Source organism: Antechinus flavipes, chromosome 2, assembly GCF_016432865.1.
Source record: "Antechinus flavipes isolate AdamAnt ecotype Samford, QLD, Australia chromosome 2, AdamAnt_v2, whole genome shotgun sequence".
NCBI lineage: Eukaryota > Metazoa > Chordata > Mammalia > Dasyuromorphia > Dasyuridae > Antechinus > Antechinus flavipes.
In genome coordinates, this window is record NC_067399.1 from 153,822,311 (window position 1) to 153,836,325 (window position 14,015).

The window sequence follows — 14,015 nt, forward strand, 5'->3', positions numbered from 1 at the left end:
TTTACTTCTTAGATCTGTGGAGGAGGAAGGGATTTGTTACTAAAGAAGAACTAGAGATCATTATTGATCACAAAATAGATAATTTTGATTATTTTGATTATATGAAGTTTAAAAGTTTTTGTACAAACAAAACTAATGCAGACAAGATTAGAAAGAAAGTGGTAAACTGGGAAAACATTTTCTACATTCAAAAGTTCTGATAAAGGCCTCATTTCTAAAATATATTGAGAATTAACTCAAATTTATAAGAACTCAAAACATTCTTTAATTGATAAATAGTCAAAAGATATGAATAGACAATTTCCTGATGAAGATATTGAAACTATTTCTAGTCATATTAAAAGGTACTCTAAATCACTATTGATCAGAAAAATGCAATTTTTCTGAGATATCACTCACACCTCTCAGATTGGCTAAGATGACAAGAAAAGATTATGATGAATGTTGGAGGGGATGTGGGAAAACTGGGACATTAATGCATTGTTGGTGGAATTGTGAACGGATCCCACCATTCTGCAGAGCAATTTGGAACTATGCTCAAAAAGTTATCAAATTGTGCATACCCTTTGATCCAGCAGTGTTTCTATTGGGCTTATATCCCAAAGAGATCTTCAAGGAGGGAAAGGGACCCACTTGTGCAAAAATATTTGTGACAGTCCTTTTCATAGTGGCAAGAAACTGGAAACTGTGTGGATGTCTATCAGTTGGCGAATGGCTGAAAAAATTATGGTATATGAATGCTAAGGAATACTATTGTTCTGTAAAAAACGACCAGCAGGCTGATTTCAGAGAAGTCTGGAGAGACTTAGATGAACTGATGCTAAGTGAAATGAGCAGAACCAGGAGATCATTATACATGGCAACAATAATATTATGCAATGATCAATTCTGATGAAAGTGACTCTTTCCAACAATGAGATGATATAAATAGTTTTAATGATCTTGTGATAAAGAGAGCTATTTACACCCAGAGAGAGGGAATTGAATGTGGATCACAATATAAAATTCTCACTCTTTTCATTGTTGTTCACTTGCATTTTGTTTTCTTTCTCAGGTTTTTTTCCTTGTTGATCCGATATTTCTTGTGCAGCAAGATAACTGTATAAATATGTATACATATATTGGATTTAACATATATTTTAACATATTCAGCATGCATTGAACAACCTGTCATCTAGGAGAGGGAATAGGGGAACAAGGGAAAAATTTGGAACACAAAGTTTTTTAAGAGTCAGTGTTGAAAAATTATCCATGCATATGTTTTGCCATTAAAAAGCTGTAATAAAATTTTTTAAAAAGGAAACAAAAGAAAAAAAGGTTTTCCTGAGTTCAGCTCCTGTACACTATTCTTGATATACTTACATTGTACCCAAGGACACAGGTCACACATGAATAGATAAATGTTATAGGCTCAGAAAAGGAAGAGATCTCTATTACTGGATAGCCAGGGAAGTCTTCACAGGGAATTCAAATAGAAAGGAGGGGACACAACTTTCAGGCAAGCTGATGAAGAATAGTATTGCAAAGGTTTAAAGGAAATTATATAGAAATGAATATGTATACTAAAAAATTAACAATAAGTTTTAGACAAAACTTCCCAATGTAACTATAAATATGACTTTAGGTAAGAATTCTGTGGTTAATCTTCCCTACTTTGTATATGGTACTTTGATAATAGCTTTTTCATTTTTTTCTTTTTCATGTTTAAATAATGACAATTTGTAAAACTTTAAAAACATATTGATAGAATTTTCCAAATTCCTGGGAGCATTTACTATAAAAATGTCATATTTTCTAATTGTTTTATGAAATATCTTTGTTTTTCAATGTAGCAACTATTCACCCCCATATAATATAATTCTATCATTTTGCTGCTGGGTAAAACTTTCTTCCAGGGATCCAGCAAAAGGAATATTTTTGCTTGTTTGTTTGTTTTTTGTTATTTTGTTTTCCATCATGAGGAGGCTCCCAATTTTCCCTTTCTAATCAGGTTACTTTTGGCTCACGTGGTAGTAGGGAAAAGGATTTAATCTACTCTCTTCTTCATGGTCCTGCAGTTTTTTTTTTTTTTTTAAACACTTCCTATTAGGCCTGATAAGAGACAGCTAGGTGCTGTAGTAGATAAAGTGCTGGGCCAGAGTCAGGCAGACTCATCTTCATGAATTCAAATTTGGCTTTATACAAAATTCTGTTTGCATCTGTTCCTCATCTGTAAAATGAACTGGAGAAGGAAATGGCAAACTACTCCAGTATCATTGCCAAGAAAACCTCATGAAAAACTGGACTCCACTGAACAGTAAAAAAATGACTTGATAAAGTACTCATAGCCATGATAATAAAAATACATTCTAACTGGTAAGTGCAATAGAAAGCACTTTTGGCTGTGTAAGAATTAATCAGACCTGGATTTTATTCTTATCTCTACCATTAATAAATCGTGTGACCTTGGACAAGTCATTGGGCATTTTTGGGTCTCAGTTTCCTGTCAGTTTTGTTAGATCAAATGAGAGATAAAAATCAGCAACTCTCATCTTTCATAATGGAGGCTGATAAGGTGAGATTCTAATCCATATGATGGATCATAACAACTTGATGGAATTTTAAGCATAGGCATTTATTTAATGGCAGCACAGCCCTAGATAAATGTAAATAGAAAGGACATTTTCCATCTTTGATTTCTTTGGGATATTAGATTAATTTAGTAACTTCTGGGGTAAAGTTCTAAATTATATTCCAGAATAACTACAATATGATGGGGATGGTTTGGAATTTAAACATTGTTTTAATTTGTATTTCTTCAATTATTAATTACTTGGAACATTAATTTTTTCATATAGCTGTGGATAACTTGGATTTCTTCCTTTGAGAAGTTGTGTCTGACTTTTTATGACCCATTTTGGGATTTGCTTAGGAAAGATGCTGGAAATAATTTGCTATTTCCTTCTTTGTATAATTTTATAGATGAAGAAACTGAGGCAATTTACAACTGATAAATAAACAGATAAGTTTTAGATGAAGAAATTAAAGCCTTTTCTAGTAATATGAAAAAAATGTTCTAAATCACTATTGATTAGAGAAATGCACATTAAGACAACACTGTGGTACCACTTCATGCCTCTCAGACTGGCTAAGATGACAGAAAAAAGATAATAATGAATGTTGGAGGGGATGTGGGAAAACTGGGAGACTAATGCATTAATTGGTGGAGTTGGGAAATGATTCAACTATTTTGGAGAGCGATTTGGAACTATGCGTAAAGGGCTATCAAACTGTGCATTCTCTTTGATCCAGCAGTGTCTCTACTGGGTCTGTATCCCAAAGGAAGGAAAAGGAATGTGCAAAAATGTTTGTGGCAGCCCTTTTGTAGTGGCAAGGAACTAGAAACTGAGTGTATGCTCATCAACTTAGGAATGGCTGAATAAATTGTGATATATGAATGTAATGGAATATTATTGTTCTATAAGAAATGACAAGCAGGCTGATTTCAGAAAAACCTGGAAAGACTTATATGAGCTTATATGATGAGTGAAGTGAGCAAAGCCAAGAGAAGATTGTACAAGATTATATGATTATCAACTATGATGGACTTGGCTCTTTTCAACAATGTTGTGTTTCAAAGAAATTTCAATAGAGTTAGGATGGAAAATGTCATCTGTAACCAGAAAAAGAACTATGGAGACTGAAGGTGGTTCAAAGCATTGTATTTTTATCTTTTGTTGTTGTTGTTTGTTTGCTTGTTTTTTAATTTCTCATGGTTTTTTCCCTTTTGATCTGATTTTTCTTGTACAACATGACAAATATGGATTTTTTTTTGGGGGGGGCAGGGTGACTTGCCCAGGGTCACACAACTAGTAAATGTCAAGTATCCGAGGCTGGATTTGAACTCAGATTCTCCTGTCTTTAGGCCTAATCCTCTATCTACTATACCACCTACCTGCCACCACCATTATCACCCATCTCTTCTTACAACAAGCTTGTATTTTTTTTGAGAACTATCTGTTTTTATCTTTTGATTATCAGCAATTGCTCCTTGTCATTTAATACATTAAAAAAAGACTAAAAAAACAAAACATAACTCCACATTCATTGTTGAAAAGTAATTTGTGAAAAGTACTCACTTTAAAGATTTTATCCTAATAATTAAAAAATTTGCTTTCTGAAATGTTGGTTTAATTGCTTAGCTTTTGAATTGTCCTCCTTCCTCACTATGTCCTTACTTGGACATAACATGTAATATTTGAATGCTCTTTTCAGGTTCTACCTACTTATTAAAATGTTTCCTAATTACATAATCCACTTAAATCTCTCCTTCCTAAGTATTTCAAATTCTACTTATCCTTTATTACTTAATTCTCAATGTTTTTTTCTAACAGCACAATAGAATTCCATAACATTAATATGCCATTACTTGGTAGCAAACTGGCAGAATGGATAGAGCATCCAATCTTGGGTTATGAAGCCTTGAATTCACCACCCTTAAACACTTACTGGCTGTGTGACCTGGGAAAGTCACTTTACCTGTGTGCTTCCATTTTCTAATCTGTAAAACAGAGGAAAATAATAGCACCTGCTTCTCAGAGTTGTTTTAAGGATCAAATGAGATATTTATAAAGCACTTAGCTCAGTGACTGTCATGTAATAGGTGCTATATAAATGTCAGCTATTTTCTATTATATAACATTAGAATCCTATTTCCTTCCTCATTTTACAGAGGAGGAAACTCAGGTTAATAGAAGTTATTTGCCAAGAGTGTAATAGCTAGTACGCATCTAAGGCAAGATCTCAATTCAGGTCTCCTTGATTCCAGCTCAATGTTTTTCCTTCTGTAACACCTAAAAATAGTTAAGAAGGTTCCTTTTGAAATCATGAAGCAGTGACACATCCAATTTAATTTTCTGTCCAATTATATTATTACCTAGTATTTTTAAAAGTTAAATTATTTTAACTGAATTGTCAATCTCAATCCAATAAATTTATTAATCTAATTTCAGTATTCTTAAAAATGTAAATAAAATCTTCTCAATTTAACTATGTCAAAATATTTTCTTTTCTTTTCCACATTCTCTTCCTCCCCTTCTTCTTTCCTACCCATTGAGAAGATTAGAAAAAACTAAACCCATAATATATAATCATAGTACAAATTTTCACAAATTTCAAAAGATGAAAGAAAGGAAGGAAGGAAAGAAGGAAGGAAGAAAAAAAGAAAAGAAGGAAGGAAAGGAGGAAGGAACAGGGAGGGAAAGAGGAAGGAACAGGGAGGGAAAGAGGAAGGAGGGAAGAAGGAAAGGAAGGATTCCAGAAATAGAAAGTATTTTAAAGATCATCTAGATGATTCCCCCACTTATTATAAGGTAAATTTCCCAATATATTTTCCATTAAATACAATGCTATGCATAGAGTAGGCACATAGTAAATTGTAGGCATCTTAAAGTGAGGCAAGAGGTATCCTGTGTTATGGAGAAAATGCTGGCCACTGGAGTCAGGAACACTTGGATTTATAGTCGTACCTTCTGCCTTGTTCTGATTATGACATTTCTCAGTGATTTAGGAATTATGGAATTACAATATACTAGGATTGCCTAAGAAAGTAAATTGCAAATCAGATTTACAGATTTGTAGAAATATATTGGTGGAGGAAATCACAGGGCCATGATAACTCTCTAAAAGTAAAGTGGACACTTTCTAGTTCTTCTACCAGAAGTCCTTGAGAGTAGAGATGCATGAAAGTGTACTTTTTTAAAGGACTTCTCTCTAACCCACTCCCTTTCTCCTATCCCTTACCCACTCCTATACCCACAGATTTGGGGATTAAGCTAAGAAATCAAATACAGGCAAAACTTGTATTAAACTAAATCAAGATATAACCATTTGATTTATCAAGAAGACCAATAAAGAAAAGTTGTGGGAAGGAAGATAGGAGGAGTCACTTGTTGCTTTACAAGATGATTTAACTCTTAGAATACTGAAATTAAGATTCACTTCATTGAATTTTGATTACTCTCCTTTTCACAATATTTCTATGGCATGGTGCAAAGCATAATGGATTTCTATTGCTAAAACTATATTTGTAAATTAGAGAGTTTCAAAAATATGAATCATATATTTTATAGCTCTCATCAACAAAAAGCTTAGAAAATAACTAGCTTTTATTCTAGTGACTTAAGTCTTTACATGTCAATAGAATTTTAGCCATAGATCTACATTTGTACCTTCTAGAAAATCATGCTGGGCTCAAGCAGCTCCTGGCACCAATTGCCTCGTTTCAAAGCTGGTATCAGACCAAAGATGGAATGAGCATCTGGTTGTAAAACTGAGTCCCCATGACTCTTTGGCAATCATGAAGACAGACCTGATTTAAGCATCTTTAATTCTGCAAACATAGGATTAATCATTTTTAAAATCAACAATGGCTGTTTGGCTGTGCAGGAACTAACAGCGATTGTTTGCTCTGAGAAGCTTAATGTTTTGGAGCCAAACTATTGGCACAAATAGTCAAGCAGTTGTAGCTCTAATGGGTTTCAACAAAACAAAACAAACAAAAAAACAAATCTTTCTCTCACATGCCAGAGATTCAGATTCTGAGAAAGAAGCCAAATCCACAGAATCTCCTCTCAGAGGATTAGTGCATAACCAAAACACTAAATGATGTAGCTGACCCTTCCTCTAATTCCAGACCATCAAGAATAGGATTGAATGGAGCCGTATTTCAGGGTGGTCAACTAAAGATTCAGCTGCTTCAGGACCTAATAAAAATGTACTAGTTTCATTCCTGGTAGGGTGCACCATTTTTACTGATCTTGTTTTGATTCTGAAATATTGGTCCACTTCCCTTGCCACAGCAGGACTCAGACAGGTCAATTGGAGCCTGATGTTCTGTGTCCCAGATCTCTGAAAGAGTCCCTATTAATCTTAGAATTATTAGTACAGCTTTCTATATTAGTCAGAAACCAGACTTTGGGTGCAATACATATGTTTCAGGCTGATTTACTATAAGGTGCTGTACCTCCAGTGTCTATTGTCAAGACTCCAGATACACATTTCTAGTTGCCTGCTGAAAGTTTCCACTGAGATATTCTATCTGTCCCTCAAATGTCTCAAACTAAACTTATTGTAACTTACTCCTCTGTCCTTCTTCCATGTTTCTGGTAATGGCTCAGAGCCTTTGTCATTTCTGAGATTTTTTTCTTTGCTTCTCATATCAACCACTCTCCGAGTCTCAATTTATCTCTGCATTGTCCCTTTACATTGCCACTGTCACTAGACTAATTCAGGAACACTTTATACTTATTAACTTCCTGACATCCCATTAGAGACAGGATATCATTAAAGTGTTTTTTCATCTTTTGGTATGCCATGGATTTTGGTAAGCTGGGGAAACCTTTGAACCTCTTCTTAGGATCTTTTTAAAATGAAGAAAACAAAATGCATAACATTACAAAGGAAACCAATTATATTGAAATATAATTATCAAAATATATTTAAAAAAACAAATATATGCACCTCATGCTAGGAATCTTTGCATAAAACCTCCATAAAAAGGCAGCCAGGATGGTTGAAGGGATTGATGAAATCACATAATATGGAGATTGGTTGAAGGAATTGAGCATATAGAGAAGAGATGATGATCTCAGAGAGTCCCTAACTTGGACTTTCATTTGAGGTAACTGTAGCTTATTTCTCTCCTTCTGATTCTCAGGAATTTCCCTCTTTGATCCTGTGATACCTTCTCTCTCCCCAACCCTGCTACCCCCTACCCCCCAATCTTTTTTATCCGTTGTTTTTCTCTATGTAAATTTTTTGAAGGCAGGTACTGCTTTCTTTATTGTATGTATCTTTATTTGCAGCATTTAGGATAGTGCCTGGAATATTGTAAGTACATAATAAATGTGTTCTGTCTCTGTCTCCTGTCTCTTCTTTTCTGTCTGTTTCTTTGTCTTTCTCTGTGTGTCTCTGTCTTCTCTGTTTCTGTCTCTGTCTCTCTGTGTGTCCTTTCCCTCTGTCTCTCTGTTTCTCTCTGTCTCTGTCTCTTACCCTCTCTTTCTGTTTTTCTGTCTCTGTTTCTGTTTTTGTTTCTCTATGTATTTCTGTCTCTGTCTTTCATCTCTGTCTCTCTCTCTCCTCTCACACCATTCTTCAAGTATCTGAAGAGCTGTTGTGCTGAAAAGGGATTAGACTTTTACTTCTGTTCCAGATACCAGAACAAGGACCAATGAGCAGAAATTGCAGAGATGATGATAGTGATAGCAATAATAACCACAACAAGCTCTCACATAGCACTTTAAGGTTCACAAAATGCTTTACAAGTATTATCTTACTTTATCTTCACAACAATTTTGGGAGGTAGGCATTATTATTTCTCAATTAATAGATGAGTAAATTAAGGCTGACAGAGCTTAAGTGACTTGCCCAGGATCATAGAGCTAGGAAGTGTCCTGGTTGGGGGAGTGAATAGGGAATCTCTGTTTTATTAGTAAGTTCATTTCAAATCATTGTAAGAATGTGACTTTCCCCATATGAACCTAATCTCCATGCGAACCATGTGAACCTAATCTCTATTTGACTGACTTTCCCTATGTGGACCTAATTCCCATGTAAACCATGAGAACCCAATCGAGGTAGGACGTGACACCCCTGTGAGGACTTGACTGCTCTCTCATCCCAAGAGCATATATTTTAACTCCTTCTCCTTTGAAAACCTGACCGTTCCTTGACCCATAAGAACATATATTTCAACTCTTTCCTTTTTAACCTATAAGACAGGCATGTACCACCTGTGTTTTGGCTCCAATTATATGATTCCAAGAACTCGCCACTCCTTGGAACTGTTGCTGTTGATAAGGACTGGCCCCCTTATCAATGCAACATTTGATTATAACCACCTGGAGCCCTAGTTGGTACGTCCTTGTCTTAGATGAGGTCTTCATTTGGCCCAAAGCCTTCTTTGTTTGGACTCCTATAAAGAGTGGGCAAAGCTTTCTCCACTTTGAAGCCTCACCTATGGAGATGACGATCTGCCTAGGACTTTCCCGATCGAGACTCACAGGCTGAAATACCGTGGCCTCCCAGCCGTAAATTAGAGTTGAAGTTCCCTCGACCGGTGATATGATGTAACTTATTCTCTTTTTCTGCTATTCTAATCATAATTCTTATTATTCTTTGTCTTTTGTCTGTTATGTGTTATTTGTTGTATTAGTTGTTGTTGCAAGCGATCTATTCAGTGCATTGTATAATTAAATTTTACTTTCACTTTAATTGAGTCGGAGAGCATCATTTTGTAGGAGCAAATCTGAACCTTTCCCTAAAATCACAAAACAGGGAGGAGGGGGAGAGACAGCGGAGGATTCAAACTGAGATTTTTCCTGACTCCAGATCCAGTACTATTATTTTCTGTGCTAACAAGCTGTGATGTGGTGAAAAACTTCCTAATAATTAAAATACTTTAAAAGTAGGGTGAACTGCTCTAGAAGGTATCAGGTTTATCCTCATGAGAGGTCTTCAAGTAAAAGCTGACTGAGATCACCTTTGAGAGTGTTGCAGAAGGAATTATTGTTCACATTTAGGTTAGGTTATATGCTCTTCTTTGATGAAATAAGCAGGAGCTTTCTGCTATGAGCAATAAATGTACAATCTCCACAAAGTGAGCTGACCAATAGATGCATGGCTAAACAAGATATTGACCATAAAATCACAGAAGGGACTTCCCCTTACTGATGCCTGTGCCCCATCTTTTAGTGAGCCTCACCTCATTAGCATATAATTAGCATTTTAGTCTTTCTTCTCCCCTTTGAGGGGGAACATGATGTCCCATGGGAAGTTGCATGTGCACTGAGTCTTTAGCTTGCTGCCTGTTTTTTTTTTTTCCCCATCAGTCAATTCTGGGCACTCTTACTCTATAAAGGAACCTCTTTCATCCTGGCTAGGCAGCTGCCTCCCATAAGGAGAAGAGCCTTCCTGGTCCCTGATGCCAAATACATGTCTTTGCTTAGGTTGGAACTGAATTCTTTCAAGATGATACTGCAACACACACTTGTTACCTTAGTACCTTCTCTGTGTTTCTACCTGGGCTATTGTAGTAACCTCACAGGAACTCAGATCAACTAAAAAATCACAAAATACTTTAATTTCTAAACTCTTTATTTTAAATTTGGAGAAACTAAGACACATGAAGGTCACAGGTTGAGATGCAAACCCTTTTTTTTTTTTTAATTTTATTTTATTTAATAATAACTTTGTATTGACAGAATCCATGCCAGGATAATTTTTACACGACATTATCCCTTGCAATCACTTATGTTTCGTTTTTTCCCCTCCCTCCCTCCTCCCCCCCCCCCCCCAGGATGGCAAGCAGTCCTATATATGTTATATATGTTGCAGTATATCCTAGATACAATACATATTTGCAGAACCGAACAGTTCTCTTGTTGCACAGGGAGAATTGGATTCAGAAGGTAAAAATAACTCGGGAAGAAAATCAAAAATGCAAATAGTTCACATGCATTTCCCAGTATTCCTTCTTTGGGTGTAGCTGTTTCTGTCCATCATTTCTCCAATGAAACTCAGTTAAGTCTCTTTGTCAGAGAAATCCACTTCCATCAGAATACATCCTCATACAATATCGTTGTCGAAGTATATAATGATCTCCTGGTTCTGCTCATCTCACTTAGCATCAGTCCATGTAGGTCTCTCCAAGCCTCTCTGTATTCATCCTGCTGGTCATTCCTTACAGAGCAATAATATTCCATAACATTCATATACCACAATTTACCCAGCCATTCTCCAATTGATGGGCATCCATTCATTTTCCAGTTTCTAGCCACTACAAACAGGACTGCTACAAACATTTTGGCACATACAGGTCCCCTTCCCTTTTTTAGTATCTCTTTGGGGTATAAGCCCAATAGAAACACTGCTGGATCAAAGGGTATGCACAGTTTGATAACTTTTGGGCATAATTCCAGATCGCTCTCCAGAATGGCTGGATTCGTTCACAACTCCACCAACAATGCATCAGTGTCCCGTTTTCCCGCATCCCCTCCAACATTCATCATTATTTTTTCCTGTCATCTTAGCCAATCTGACAAGTGTGTAGTGATATCTCAGAGTTGTCTTAATTTGCATTTCTCTGATCAATAGTGATTTGGAACACTCTTTCATGTGAGTGGTAATAGTTTCAATTTCTTCATCTGAAAATTGTCTGTTCATATCCTTTGACCATTTATCAATTGGAGAATGGCTTGATTTTTTATAAATTTGAGTCAGTTCTCTATATATTTTGGAAATGAGGCCTTTATCAGAACCTTTAATTGTAAAGATGTTTTCCCAGTTTGTTACTTCCCTACTAATCTTGTTTGCATTCGTTCTGTTTGTACAAAGGCTTTTTAATTTGATATAATCAAAATTTTCTATTTTGTGATTGGTAATGGTCTCTAGCTCATCTTTGGTCACAAATTTCTTTCTCCTCCACAAGTCTGAGAGATAAACTATCCTATGTTCCTCTAATTTATTTATAATCTCGTTCTTTATGCCTAGGTCATGGACGCATTTTGATCTTATCTTGGTATGTGGTGTTAAGTGTGGGTCCTTGATGCAAACCCTTTTAATCAATTTCACCTATCTCACATGATTTTCTAGCCTTATTATTGCTCAAGTACTTCATATCCATCCATTTTGTCTAATCAAACTTAACACCTCACAAACTCTCAGAGCTAGAAGATACCTCAGAGGTCATCTGGTCTAACCCAATCCTGATTGACAATGCCTTCTGAAACATAATGGATAAGTAATAATCTGGCCTCTATATCAAGTCGTCCCACCTCACTGAAGAAGAATCCATCACCTATTTAGGAAGAGCCTATTTCACTTTGGGATTGCTCTAATTGTTAGGATGAATTTCTCGATACCAAGGCTCTCCAATTTCTGCAGCTTCCTCCAAAGTTTGTGGAAGCCAGGCGGTGTAGAGAATAAAGTGGTGGACATTCAACTTACAGTCTTAAATGTGTCAATCTGGGCAAATAACTGCTGTATGACTCAGTTTTCTAACTTTTTCTAAATGTTGGGAAGGAAAGAAAAGATGCATAAGATAGACACTCAGCCTTAGGAGAGATAAAACAAGTGAAGCCATTAGAGAACAAAGAGACAAAAATAACAAATTCTAAATTGTGTAATGGTGGGTCATAGAAAGGCCAATGTCTTTGGAATCAGAAGATTTAGACTTCTTTGAAGATGTCATTTAAAGATGATTTAAAAGGTCAAAAATTCACAGGTGAATATGGGGGAAAATATAGCATATGTTCCTGGAGTTTCAGCCATTGTGATATAAGCAGGTTACATCCTGCACCTGGCTATGAACCACTAGCTAAGCCTTTTATAGTGTAAGAACTTTCCATTATTGTAGAAAACATCTAATCTGTACTCTAAAAACTGAAGCTACTTCCCAGAGAACAATCTGCCTTAGAGAACTAATCAATTTCTTTTCTTTTGTTTGACTATTCACTTTGTTTGGCTTCCAGTAATTTGTTCTTACTGGTAGGTGAAATTCTTTCTTGGTTTTTAAAGGAATGCAGGATGAGTAACTCCCACAATAGATTTTGTATCTTACTCATTAATAGCCCTATTTCTAGTTACTTAGCAAAATACCTCCTCTATAATAGGTTCCCAATAATGCTTCAAACTGAGTGGATACCCATCAGTTGGAGAATGGCTGAATAAGCTATGGAATATGAATGTTATGGGGTATTATTATTCTATAAGAAAAATTCAGCAAGATGATTACATGAACTGATGCTGAGTCAAATGAGCAGAATCGTGATCATTGTACATGGCAACAGCAAGATTATATAATGATCAATTCTGATGGATGTGGCTCTTCTTAACAATGAGATGAATCAGGCAGTTCCAATGATGTTGTGATTATGAGAGCTATCTATTCCCAGAGAGAGGACCATGGGAACTAAGTGTGGATCACAGCATAACATTTTCACTTCTTTTGTTATTTGCTTGAATTTAATTTTCTTTCTCATTTTTCCCCTTTTTGATCTGATTTTTCTTGTGCGGCAAGATAATTGTATAAATATGTATGCCTATATTGAATTTACATGTATTTTACTATGTTTAAAAAAAATAATGCTTCAATAGAATGTGATCTCATGACTCTAAGCATTTTTCCAGTTCTAGCAAAATCTTATGCAGTATGATCTTGGCAAATTTCTTTTAGAAGAGCTATTCAGCATACTGAAGGCCTCTCCCATGATTTTTTAAACTTTTCCTTGACACTAATACAATACTTGCATTTCGTATCTTGTTTTTTTATCTGTGACCAACACCCTTTCTTCTCAATCATACATTTTATTAATAATGTGTTTTAAGCTTCCTTTCAAATATGCCATTGTTAACAAAATTCTCTAGCCTACTTTTTTCCTGGTAGGCAATTCTATTGTCCTTTAGGTCAGCCATGGTTTTAATTCTTTGGAAATTATAATGTTGAATGATTTCCAAACCTCCAGCAACACTAGGATAATATAAATTTTGCATAATTTCCAAACTGTTACCTAGCCTACTTTTCTCTGTTAAGTTCTAGTTCTAGCTTATTGTACAACTAGAGTTTTTTTTTTTTTTTTTTTTTAAGTAACGGACTCAATGGACTATTAAGTAGACTATATGCCCTAATCCATCCAATAGGAATAGTTTTCCTCCACTTATTTTTCCTTCTATGGGTTGTTCAGAAAATCTCCTTTGAGCACCAGAGATTTAACTGAGAAAGGCTTATAGTATTCTGGAAGTAGATGTTATGATCATTACCATGTTGTCTGCAAACAGTAGCATATGGAAGAATTTACCATATATTATTTGAGGTTCCTCCTTAACAATAATGCCAGTCTTTTACAAGCATGTCTTCCTGTTTTATGCCTCCCATTGTATTGGCAATCTGATGATCACTGATCAAAGTTAACATTGTATTATAACTTTCAATTGAATTTTGTGTGATCTTTTCATAACAAAGGGGCACATCCTTGAAA